This window comes from Cynocephalus volans, chromosome 12 (genome assembly GCF_027409185.1).
Source record: "Cynocephalus volans isolate mCynVol1 chromosome 12, mCynVol1.pri, whole genome shotgun sequence".
In the NCBI taxonomy this organism is placed as follows: domain Eukaryota; kingdom Metazoa; phylum Chordata; class Mammalia; order Dermoptera; family Cynocephalidae; genus Cynocephalus; species Cynocephalus volans.
The window spans coordinates 99207094-99220592 of NC_084471.1; positions in this window are offsets into that span (position 1 = coordinate 99207094).

The window sequence follows — 13499 nt, forward strand, 5'->3', positions numbered from 1 at the left end:
AGAAATAGATATCATAAAAGAAGAACCAAACAGAAATCTTGGAATTGAAGAATTCAATGAATAAAATAAAAACACGATCGAGAGCTTCAACAACAGACTAGATCAAGCAGATGACAAAATTTCTTAACTTGAAGATAGATCTTTTGAAATAGCATAGTCAGAGGAAAAAAATGTTTACAGAATAAACTCTCCAACTAAAAGAATAAAACAAAATAAAGAAAGCCTATGAGACTCATGGGACATCATTAAGTTAATAAATGTTCAAATAATACGTGTCCAGAGGGAGAAAAGATGGAGAAATGCACAGAAACCCTATTTAATAAAATAATAGCTGAAAACTTCCCAAGTACTGAGAGATATGGACATTCAGATTCAGGAAGCTCAAAGGTCCCCAATTAGACTCAACCCAAAAATGATCCTCTTAAGGGCCTGGCCAATTAGCTCACTTGGGAGAGTGTGGTGCTGGTAACACCAACATCATGGGTTCAGATCCCCTTACCAGCCAGCCACCAAAAAAAATAAAGAAAGAAAGAGAGAAAGAGAGAGAGAGAGAGAGAGAGAGAAAGGAAGGAAGGAAGGAAGGAAGGAAGGAAGGAAGGAAGGAAGGAAGGAAGGAAGGAAGGAAGGAAGGAAGGAAGGAAGGAAGGAAGGAAGGAAGGAAGGAAGGATGGAAGGAAGGAAGGAAGGAAGGAAGGAAGGAAGGAAACCCCAAAAGGATCCTTTCCAAGGTACGTCATAGTCAAACTGTCAAAAGTTAAAGAGAAAGAGAGAATTCTAAAAGCCACAAGAGAAGAGTGTCAAGTCACATATAAAGAAATATCCATAAGACTATCAGCAGATTTCTCAACTGAAACCTTGCAGGCCAGGAGAAAATGGGATGATATATTCAAAGCACTGAAAGAAAAAAAACTGTCAGCCATGAGTACTTTATCCAGCAAAGCTATTCTTCAGAAATGAGAGAGAAATAAAGACCTTCTCAAACAAGCAGAAGCTAAGGGAATTCATCACTAGAGAATTCATTCCAGCCTTACAAGAAATGTAGTGCTACAGTGCTTAAGGTAGTGCTACAACTAGAAATGAAAAGATGATAATTACTATCATGAAAACATTAAAAAGTACAAAACTCACCAGATATGGCAAATACATAATTCAAAATCAGAGATAAATTCATAATTTAAACTCACTCCAGTTAGGTAATGATGCTATATAAATCCTTCTATACCCTAGTGAAAAGGTCCAAAGTCAAAATGGTCAAAAAGCAACAATAGCCATAATTAGTGGCTAAGGAACATACAATAGATACAAACATAAATTAAAGCATCAAAAATATAAATTGTGGGGGGTGGGGGAAGTCTAGAGTATTTTCATTTGACCAAAGTTAACTTGCTATCAGTTTAAATAGTTTATTATAACTACAAGACTCTTTACATTAGCCCCAAGGTGATCACAAAAAAATAAATAAATAAAAGAAAATAAAAAATGACAGCAGATGCATAAATGAGAAAGAGAAAGGAAACAAAGCTTAACACTAAAGAAAACCACCAATCCACAGAGGTCAATAACAAGAGAAAAAGAAAGGAACTAAAGATCTACAAAACAACCAGAAAACTATTAAGAAAATGGCATAAATAAGTTCCGAAATATCAGTAGTAATGAATGTAAACAGAATAAACTCTCCAATTAAAAGACACAGAGTGGCTGAATGGATAAATAAACAAGAGCCAATGATATGCTGCCTACAAGAGACTCCTTTAACTATTAAAGATAAACACAGACTGAAAGCGAAGAGCTGGAAGAAGATATTCCATGCAAATGAAAACCAAAAGCGAGCTGGAGTAGCCATACTTATATCAGATAAAATAGATTTTAAATCAAAAGCTATAAAAAGAGACAAAGAACTTCATTATATAATGATAAAGGGAACAATTCAAAAAGAGGATATAATAATTGTTAACATATATGCACCCAACACTGGAGCACCCAGACATATAAAGTAAGTGTTATTAAACCTGGGGCAGAGGTACATTGCAATTCAGTATAGTAGGGGATTTTAACAACCTGCTTTAAAGAATGGATAGATCATCTAGACAGAAAATAAACAAACAAAAAATCTGACTTAAACTACACCATAGATTAAATGGACTTTACATAAATTTACAGAACATTCCATCCAACAGCTGCAGAATACACATTTTTCTCATATGCAAATGGAACATTCTCCAGGATAGATCATATATCAGGTCACAAAACAAGTCTATACAAATTTAAAAGGATAGAGATCATATCAAGTATCTTTACTGACCACAATAGTATAAAGGTAGAAATACACAAGAAAAACTTTGGGAACTTTATAAATGCATGTAAATTAAACAATATGCACCTAAACAACCAATGGGTTAACAGAGAAATTAAAAGGGAAATTTTTAAATTCCCTGAGACAAAAGAGAATGGAGACACACCATACCAAAACCTATGGACCATGGCAGAAGTAGTTCTAAGAGGAAAGTTTATAGCAATAAATGCCTACATTGAAAAAGAAGAAAGATTTCTAATAAACAACATAATGTTGCACCTAAAGAAACTAGAAAAACAACAACAAACCCAACCCAAAATCAGCATAAGGAAAGAAATAATAAAGTTCAGAGAAGAAATAAATAAAATAGAAACCAATAAAACAATTGAAGAGATTAACAAAACAAAGAGTTGATTTTTTTAAAAGATAAAGTTGGTAAACCTTTAGCCAGACTAACCAAGAAAAAAAGAAAGAAGATTCAAATAAATAAAAGCGGAAATGAAAAAGGAGACATTACAACTGATGCCATAGAAATGCAAAGGCTCATGAGAGACTATTATTAACAACTATATGCCAACAAACTTGATAACATAGAAGAAATGGATAAATTCCTGGACGAGTACAATCTACCCAGATTAAATTATGAAAAAATAGAAAATCTGAACAGATCAATAACAAGTGAGGAAACTGAATCTATAATACAAAGTCTTCCATTAAAGAAAAGCTGGGACCTGATAGCTTCACTGCTGAATTCTATGAAACATTTAAAAAAGAACTAATACCAATTATATTCTGATTATTCCAGAAAATTGACAAGTAGGGAAGACTTCCCAACTCATTTTATGAGGCCAGCATTACCCTGATTCCAAAACTGGACAAGAACACAACAACAACAAAAAGAAAATTACAGGCCAATATCCCTAATGAACATGGATGCAAAAATTCTCCACAAGATACTAGCAAGCAGAATCCAACAGCACATTAATAAAATTCACTATGATCAAGTGGGATTTATCCCAGGGATGCAAGGATGGTTTGACACACACAGATCAATAAATGTGATACAACACATTAACAGAAAGACAAACAAAAAATATATGATCATTTCAATTGATGCAGAAAAAGCATTTGACAAAATTCAACACTCCTTCATGATAAAAACTCTCTTTTTTTGACTGGTAAGGGGATTGCAACCCTCAGCTCAGTGTTGTCTGTCCCACGCTCAGCCAGTGAGCACACCAGCCACCCCTATATAGGATCTGAACCCGCGGCCTCAGCGCTACCAGTGCCGCACTCTCCCGAGTGAGCCATGGGGCCGGCCCAAAACTCTTAACTACATGTAGAAGGTACATAGCTCAATACAATAAAGGCCATATATAACAAGCCCACAGCTAACACCAGACTAACAATATTAGATCAGGAAAAAGACAAGGATGCCCACTTTCACCACATCTTTTCAACATAGTACTGGAAGTCCTAACCAGAGCAATTAGACAAGAGAAAGAAATAAAAGCTAACCAATGGAAATGAGGAAGTCAGACTGTCCCTGTTCGCAGGTGACATGATCTTATATATAGAAAACCCTAAAGACTCCACCAAAAACTGTTAGAAATAATGAACTGATTCAGTAAAGCTGCAGTATGCAAAATCAACATACAAAAGTCAGTAGCATTTCTGTATACTAGTAGTGAACTATCTGGAAAAGAAATCAAGAAAACAAAATTCCTTTTGCATTAACTACCAAAAAAATAAGATACTTAGGAATAAACTTAACCAAGGAGGTGGAAGACCTCTACAATGAAAGTTATAAAACTCTGAAGACAGAAATTGAAGAGGACACAAATAAATCGAAAGATATCCCATGTTCACGGATTAGAAGAATTAATATTGTTAAAATGGCCATTCTATCCAAAGTGATCTACAGATTTAATGCAATCCCTATCAAGATACAAATGATTCTTCACAGGGGTTTCAAGATGGCGGCAGCTGCGGCGGCTGGCGCGGAGTAGCTGAGGTGGAAAAGGTGGCCACTGGGCCTCAGGCAGCCGGGAAACTTGTGGACCTTCCTCTGGCCATCTCTTAAGGGAGGACTGCTGCTGCTGGCCGGTCGTGGGGGCTCAACGCCACTTTGCCCCCGGCAGGAGAGGCTGCCTCATTTACAGGCAACAGCTTTGAAGTGTGGAGCAGGAAAAGAACTGATTCTTAGCTGCAAAGGCGAGTCTTGAAACAGGGAACACGGCGCCAGGGCTGCTGTGGATGCAGCCAGGATCCCGGAGGCTGGGGCCGCACTGAAGGCGGCCAGCTGCCCTATTCAGGATTCGAGGTTTCAGGCCGGCATTAAAGAAGATTCCTGGGAGCGCCCGAGCGGCGCCGCGACTGAACAGCCCGAGGCGGCAGCGCCGAGAACACGGAAGGCAACAAACCAGAGACAGAGCGAGCGCCCGACCTGGCACAGCACTGTGAGTGATCCCTGGCCCACGCGGCTCCCGCCTGCACCACCAGGCCACTCACTGCCCCGGTGCTGCCTCCATTTTCCCAGGTGCGGGCAGCTCCGCCCTGCTCGGCCATCACTGAGCCCATTTGCTTGGCCTGGCGCGGGGCTTTCCGGACCCTGCGGGCCGGCCTCCTCTCCCACTCCCTCCGCGGTTCTCTGGCGGGGCTGGGGGTGTGGGGCGTCCCGACCAGTGTTGGGAGGGCTAGAAAGTACGGGCGGGCCGACTGTCACTCCACCACACCCTGGACTCCGGCCCCGGTAAACTTCCTGTTACTGGGAGGCAGATAACATCTCTGCGACCACCAGTTTGGAAAAAAGCCTAACGAATTTCTGGTTGGGAATAGTGTGGTAGGAGAGTTCCCAGGTCCGCTTGAACCTGCCGGAGAGCAGGCTGCAGGCAGGCACTAGACTCGGTTTATACCGGGGGGATACAAAGGTGAACAAGACCCGAGAAAGATCTACACAGTGCTACAAAGGCACCCAGAGAGACCGGTTGTCTGTGCCTAGCAGAAACCTGATAGACTTCCTGGGCGAGGCGGTGCTGAGCAGGGTCTTGAAGGCCCAGCTGATAGACGAGGGGTGCAGAAGACACGCCCCAGCCCAGCACAGTGTGCACAGAGGGGGGAGACTCCACAGAAACCACACACCCTGTGGGGTGGCCGCTGCACGATCCAACAGCCTGGGCCAGAGCGCACGGAACAGGGAGAAGTCCTGCACGGGAAGTGGAAGTTCAGCAGAGACCACACTCCCTGTGGTACCGCCCCGTGATCCAGCAGCCCAGCAGAGTCCAAGCTGACCAGAGACGCGGCTCCCCGGAGAGGCCCAAGACCCGAGGCAACCACACACACAAGACACTAGAGGCCAACTGAGCAGTCACGGCGGGAGCCATACCAAATTAGCAACCACAGCAACATCCTAGTTAGTCATTAGTCTCAAACCGGTGGACTGTGAAACCCCCTGCCACAATGAATAAACACCAAAAAAAAGACACCAGAAATACAAAAAATCAAGAAAGTACACCACCAAAAGTTAATAAATCTCATACTCTAGATCCTATAGAACAAGAAGCCCTTGAAATAACTGACAAGGAATTTCGAGTGATAATTCTAAGGAAACTGAATGAGATACAAGAAAACTCAGCTAGACATCATGATGAAATGAGGAAAAGTATACAGGATCTGAAAGAGGAAATATACAAGGAAATCAATGTCCTGAAAAAAAATGTAGTAGAACTTGCTGAACTGAAGAAATTATTCAGCGAAATAAAAAACACAACGGAGAGTTTAACCAGCAGGCTTGTCGAAGTTGAAGAGAGAACCTCTGAACTTGAAGATGGGCTGTTTGAAATAACACAAGCAGACAAAAAGAAAGAAAAAAGAATCAAGGACATGGAAGAAAATCTGAGAGAGATATCAGACAACTTTAAGCGCTCAAATATCCGAGTCATGGGTATTCCAGAAGGGGAGGAAAATGGAGATTCCATTGAAAACATATTCAACAAAATAGTGGCAGAAAACTTCCCAGGTATAGGAAAAATCACAAATCTTCAGATCCAGGAAGCTCAACGATCTCCAAACGTATTCAACCCAAAAAGGCCTTCTCCAAGACATGTCATAGTCAAATTGGCAAAACTCAGAGACAAAGAGAGAATCTTAAAAGCTGCAAGAGAGAAGCGTCAAATCACCTATAAGGGAGCCCCAATCAGGTTAACATCAGACTTCTCATCACAAACCCTAAAAGCTAGAAAGGAATGGGATGATATTTTCAAAATACTAAAAGACAAAGATTGCCAGCCAAGAATACTCTACCCTGCAAGGCTATCCTTCCGAAATGAGGGGCAAATAGTATATTTCTCAGACAAACAAAAACTGCGGGAGTTCACTACCACAAGACCACCCTTACAAGAAATCCTCAAGGGAGTACTGGGTTTGGTTCCCGAAAAATAACTACCACTGCCATAAAAACCTAAGAAAAATCTAAACCCGCTAGTACAATAAAAATGGCATTCATGAAGAGAAAACAAGCTAACAAAAACACTATCTACAACCTAAGGAACCAACAAACAAAGAAACCAAACAGTAAATCAGAAAGCAAGGAACAAAAGACACCTAAGACAACCAATCAACCAATAAAATGCTAGGAATAAATCAACACCTTTCAATAACAACTCTTAATGTTAAAGGCTTAAATTCCCCAATTAAAAGACACAGACTGGCTGACTGGATCAAAAAGCAGGACCCAACTATATGCTGCCTACAAGAGACCCACCTCACCCATAAAGATTCACACAGACTAAGAGTGAAAGGATGGAAAAAGATTTACCATGCAAACAGAAAAGAAAAACGAGCAGGAGTGGCTATTCTTATATCTGACAAAATAGACTTTAAACTAAAAACCATAAAAAGAGACAATGAGGGACACTACTTAATGATAAAAGGACTGATCCATCAAGAAGACATAACAATCATAAATATGTACGCACCCAATCTTGGAGCAGCCAGATTTATAAAACAAACTCTATTAGACCTAAAGAAGGAAATAGACACTAATACCATAATAGCAGGGGACCTGAACACTCCACTGTCAATATTAGACAGATCATCTAGGCAAAGAATCAGTAGAGAAACACAAGATCTAAACAAGACTCTAGACCAATTGGAATTGGCAGATATCTACAGAACATTCCACCCAACAACCTCAGAATATTCATTCTTCTCATCAGCACATGGATCATTCTCCAGGATAGATCACATATTAGGTCACAAATCAAGTCTCAATAAATTCAAAAAAATTGGAATTATCCCATGTATCTTCTCAGACCACAATGGATTAAAACTAGAAATTAATAACAAACAAAACTCTGGAAACTATGCAAACACATGGAAATTAAACAGCATTCTACTTAATGACATATGGGTCCAAGAAGAAATCAAGCAGGAAATCAAAAAGTTTATTGAAACTAATGAAAACAATGATACATCATACCAAAACCTGTGGGATACTGCAAAAGCAGTATTGAGGGGAAAATTTATTGCATTAAATGCTCACTTCAGAAGAATGGAAAGATGGCAAGTGAACAACCTAACACTTCACCTTAAAGAACTAGAAAAACAAGAACAATCCAATCCTAAAGTTAGCAGACGGAAAGAAATCATTAAGATCAGAGCAGAACTGAATGAAATTGAAAACCAAAAAACAATTCAAAAGATCAACGAATCAAAAAGTTGGTTTTTTGAAAAGATAAATAAAATTGACAAACCATTAGCATGGCTAACAAAAAAAAGAAGAGAGAAGACTCAAATAACAAAAATTAGAAATGAAAAAGGCGATATTACAACTGATTCATCTGAAATACAAGGAATCATTCGAGACTACTATAAACAACTATACGCCAACAAATTTGAAAATCTGGAGGAAATGCATAAATTTCTGGACACACACAAGCTCCCAAAACTGAACCGTGAAGACGTAGAAAATTTGAACAGACCAATAACAATAAAGGAGATTGAAGCTGTTATCAGAAGGCTCCCAACAAAGAAAAGCCCAGGACCAGATGGATTCACAGCAGAATTTTACCAAACATTCAAAGAGGAATTGACACCGATTCTTTACAAACTATTCCAAAAGATTGAAACGGACGCAAATCTCCCAAACTCATTCTATGAAGCAAACATCATCCTGATACCAAAACCAGGTAAAGATATAACCAAAAAAGAAAACTACAGGCCGATATCCTTGATGAATATAGATGCAAAAATCCTCACTAAAATACTAGCAAACAGAATACAGCAACACATACGAAAAATTATTCATCATGATCAAGTGGGATTCATCCCAGGGATGCAAGGTTGGTTCAACATACGCAAATCAATAAATGTGATACACCATATTAATAAACTCAAACACCAGGACCATATGATCATCTCTATAGATGCTGAAAAAGCATTTGATAAAGTTCAGCACTCATTCATGACAAAGACCCTCTATAAGTTAGGTATAGAGGGAAAGTATCTCAACATAATTAAAGCCATATATGACAAACCCACTGCCAATATCATCCTGAATGGGGAAAAGCTGAAAGCTTTTCCTTTAAGAACAGGCACTAGACAAGGATGCCCACTCTCACCACTCCTATTCAACATAGTGTTGGAAGTACTAGCCAGAGCAATCAGAGAAGAGAAGGAAATAAAGGGCATCCAGATTGGAAAAGATGAAGTCAAACTGTCCCTGTTTGCAGATGACATGATCCTATATATCGAACAGCCTAAAACCTCTACAAAAAAACTGTTGGAATTGATAAATGATTTCAGCACAGTGGCAGGATACAAAATCAACACACAAAAATCAGTAGCATTTCTTTTCTCCAATAGTGAACATGCAGAAGGAGAAATCAAGAAAGCCTGCCCATTTACAATAGCCACCAAAAAGATAAAATACTTGGGAATTGAGTTAACCAAGGAGGTGAAAAATCTCTATAATGAGAACTACAAACCACTGCTGAGAGAAATTGGAGAGGATACAAGAAGATGGAAAGATATTCCATGCTCTTGGATTGGAAGAATCAACATAGTGAAAATGTCCATACTACCCAAAGTGATATACAAATTCAATGCAATCCCCATCAAAATTCCAAAGACATTTTTCTCAGAAATGGAAAAAACTATTCAGACATTTATATGGAACAATAAAAGACCACGAATAGCCAAAGCAATGCTCAGCAAAAAAAATAAAGCTGGAGGCATAACACTACCTGACTTTAAGCTATACTACAAAGCTATAATAACCAAAACAGTATGGTACTGGCATAAAAACAGACACACTGACCAATGGAATAGAATAGAGAATCCAGAAATCAACCCACACACTTACTGCCATCTGATCTTTGACAAAGGCACCAAGCCTATTCACTGGGGAAGGGACTGCCTCTTCAGCAAGTGGTGTTGGGATAACTGGATATCGATATGCAGGAGAATGAAACTAGATCCATACCTCTCACCGTATACTAAAATCAACTCAAAATGGATTAAGGATTTAAATATACACCCTGAGACAATAAAACTTCTTAAAGAAAACATAGGGGAAACACTTCAGGAAATAGGACTGGACACAGACTTCATGAATACGACCCCAAAAGCACGGGCAACCAAAGGAAAAATAAACAAATGGGATTATATCAAACTAAAAAGCTTCTGCACAGCAAAAGAAACAATTAAAAGAGTTAAAAGACAACCAACAGAGTGGGAGAAAATATTTGCAAAATATACATTTGACAAAGGATTAATATCCAGAATATATAAGGAACTCAAACAACTTTACAAGAAGAAAACAAGCAACCCAATTAAAAAATGGGCAAAAGAGCTAAGTAGGCATTTCTCTAAGGAAGATATCCAAATGGCCAACAGACATATGAAAAAATGCTCAACATCACTCAGCATCCGGGAAATGCAAATCAAAACCACATTGAGATACCATCTAACCCCAGTTAGGATGGCTAAAATCCAAGGGACTATGAACGATAAATGCTGGCGAGGCTGCGGAGAAAAAGGAACTCTCATACATTGTTGGTGGGACTGCAAAATGGTGCAGCCTCTATGGAAAATGGTATGGAGGTTCCTTAAACAATTGCAAATAGATCTACCATACGACCCAGCCATCCCACTGTTGGGAATATACCCAGAGGAATGGAAATCATCAAGTCGAAGGTATACCTGTTCCCCAATGTTCATCGCAGCACTCTTTACAATAGCCAAGAGTTGGAACCAGCCCAAATGCCCATCATCAGATGAGTGGATACGGAAAATGTGGTACATCTACACAATGGAATACTACTCAGCTATAAAAACGAATGAAATACTGCCATTTGCAACAACATGGATGGACCTTGAGAGAATTATATTAAGTGAAACAAGTCAGGCACAGAAAGAGAAATACCACATGTTCTCACTTATTGGAGGGAGCTAAACATCAATATATAAATTCACACACACACATACACACACACACACACAAATCGGGGGGGGGAGGGAAGAAGATATAACAACCACAATTACTTGAAGTTGATACAACAAGCAAACAGAAAGGACAATGTTGGGGGGGAGGGGGGGAGGGAGAGGGGAGGGAGGTTTTGGTGATGGGGAGCATTAATCAGCTACAATGTATATCGACAAAATAAAATTAAAAAAAAAAAAAAATTCTCACCTTGAATAAGCAAAATACAAACTCCACAAAAAAAAAAAAAAAAAAAAATGATTCTTCACAGAAATAGAAAAAAACTATCCTAAAATTCATATAGAACCAAACAAAACATTGAATAGCCAAAGCAATCCTGAGAAAAATGAACAAAGCTGGAAGCATCACACTACATAACTTCAAATCATACTACAAAGCTGTAGTAACCAAAATGATATGGTACTGGCATAAAAACAGACACATAGACCAATGGAACAGAATAGAGAGCCCAGAAATTAATTCACACACCTACAGCCAACTGATCTTTGGCAATGGTGCCAAGAATACATATTGTGGAGAAGATGGTCTCTTTGAAAATGGTGCTGGGAAAACTGGATATCCATATGCAGAAGAATGAGACTAGACCCCTGCCTCTCACCATATACAAAAATCAACTCAAAATGAATTAAAGATTTAAATGCAAAACCTGAAACTATGAAACTACTAGAAGAAAATATAGGGGAAACAATCCACAACATGGGGCTGGGCAAGTATTTTTTAAGTAACACTTCAAAAGCACAAGCAATTAAAGCAAAAATAGACAAATGGGATTACATCGAACTAAAAAACTTTTGCACATCAAAGGAAACTATTAACAAAGTAAAGAGACAACCTACAGAATGGCAGAAAATATTTGCAAGCTGTACATCTGACACGGGCCTAAGAATATATGAGTAACTTAGACAACTCAACAGCAAAAAACAAATAATTTCATTGAGAGGTGGGCAAAGGATCTTAATAAACATTTTTAACAGAAAACACACAAATGGCCAACAAGCACGTGAAAAAATGCTCAACATCACTAATCATCAGTCAAATGCAAATCAAAATGAGGAGATACCACCTCACTCCAGTTAGAATGGCTCTTATCAAAAAGACAAAAGAAAACAAGTGCTGGCAAGGAAGTGGAGAAAAGGGAACACTGTTGGTGGGAGTGTAAACTACTTCAGCCATTATGGAAAACAATTCCACAACTGGGTATATACCCAAAGGAAATGAAGTCAGTATGTTCAAGAGATATCTGCACTCCCGTATTTATTGCAGCACAATTTACGTTAGTCAAGATATGGAATCAACCTAAGTGTCCAACAACATATAAATGGATTTTTTTAATGTGCTATATATATACACAATGGAATACCATTCAGCCATAAAAAAGAATGAAATCCTGTCATTTGTGGCAACGTGGATGGACTCAGAGGACATTATGTTAAGTGAATACACAGGCACAGAAAGACAAATACCACATGACCTCACTCATCTGTAGAATTTTTTTAAAATTGCCATTAACAGAGGTAGAGAGTAGAGACTGGGGAAGGAATAGGGGAGGGAAAGCAGGGAGAGGTTGGCCAACAGGTACACAATTCAATTAGGTAGAAGAATAAGTCCTGATGTTCTATTGCACAGAAGAGTAACAGTTAAGTTTTGTATATTACATAATAGCTAGAGGAGAAGCTTTTGAATGTCCCGGTCCCTCCGCAGACCAAAGAAATGATAAATGCATGAGGTGATTCATACATTAACTACCCTAACCCAATTGTTATACAACATATGTATGTATCAAAACATCAGATTGTACCCCATGTGTGCATAATTACAATGTGTCAATAAAAAAAGATATGAATTTTTACATGAACTTTTTGAAGACCCCTGTACAATATATTTTGTCTGTAGGACACACACACAGTCACTGTTATTCAATCACAATACCTAATAAATTGCAAAGGGAAGTGTCTCACAACATATCAGAGTCTTTGGATAAAGAAAAATATCTTATAATCTATGCTTTAAAATGATTCATCCATGCAATGCTCTTAAAGCAGCGGTGTTTATTTCTTGGTAGCAGAACAAACTTGACCATGGGGGTAAGGAGAGTCCAGCCCTTAACTGTGTTGTGAAAGTTGTCAGAATCAAAACAGAGTCTCTTGTGTTAAAAATCTTGACAAACAGAGATGGGGAAGGCCACAAAAGGAGGGTTCTCATGCACAAATGCCTGGTAACAAGAACTATCACAAAAGACTTCAAAAACCACAACTGTGCCTAAATGCCATCACAATCTTACACACATACAAAAATAATTCTGCAAGGACATCTGCCCAGCAACTGCTTGTCCATTCTTGGACTGACGCCACGCTTGTTATTGATCCTTGTAGAGAAGAATAATTATTCCAAAACAGTTACGTAAACATTTTTCCTTTAAAAACCTTTGTTTTAAAAACCTTTCTTTACCTCCCGGAATACACACATAGTTTACTATGGCATATGTATGCCCATTGCAACGCCTATTCCAAAACATACATCGTTTCTTTTAGAGAGCCTCTCTGTGTCTGTTATTTAGATTGACAGCCTACATACATGGTGCCTCTAAGTGCCTGAGCTCCTTTAATTCTCCCAACAGCACTGTGAAGTTGGCATCATTTCCCCAACTTAGCAGATGTCAAAACTGAATCCTGCAGAGGTTAGGAAATTTGCAGAAGAGGTAGT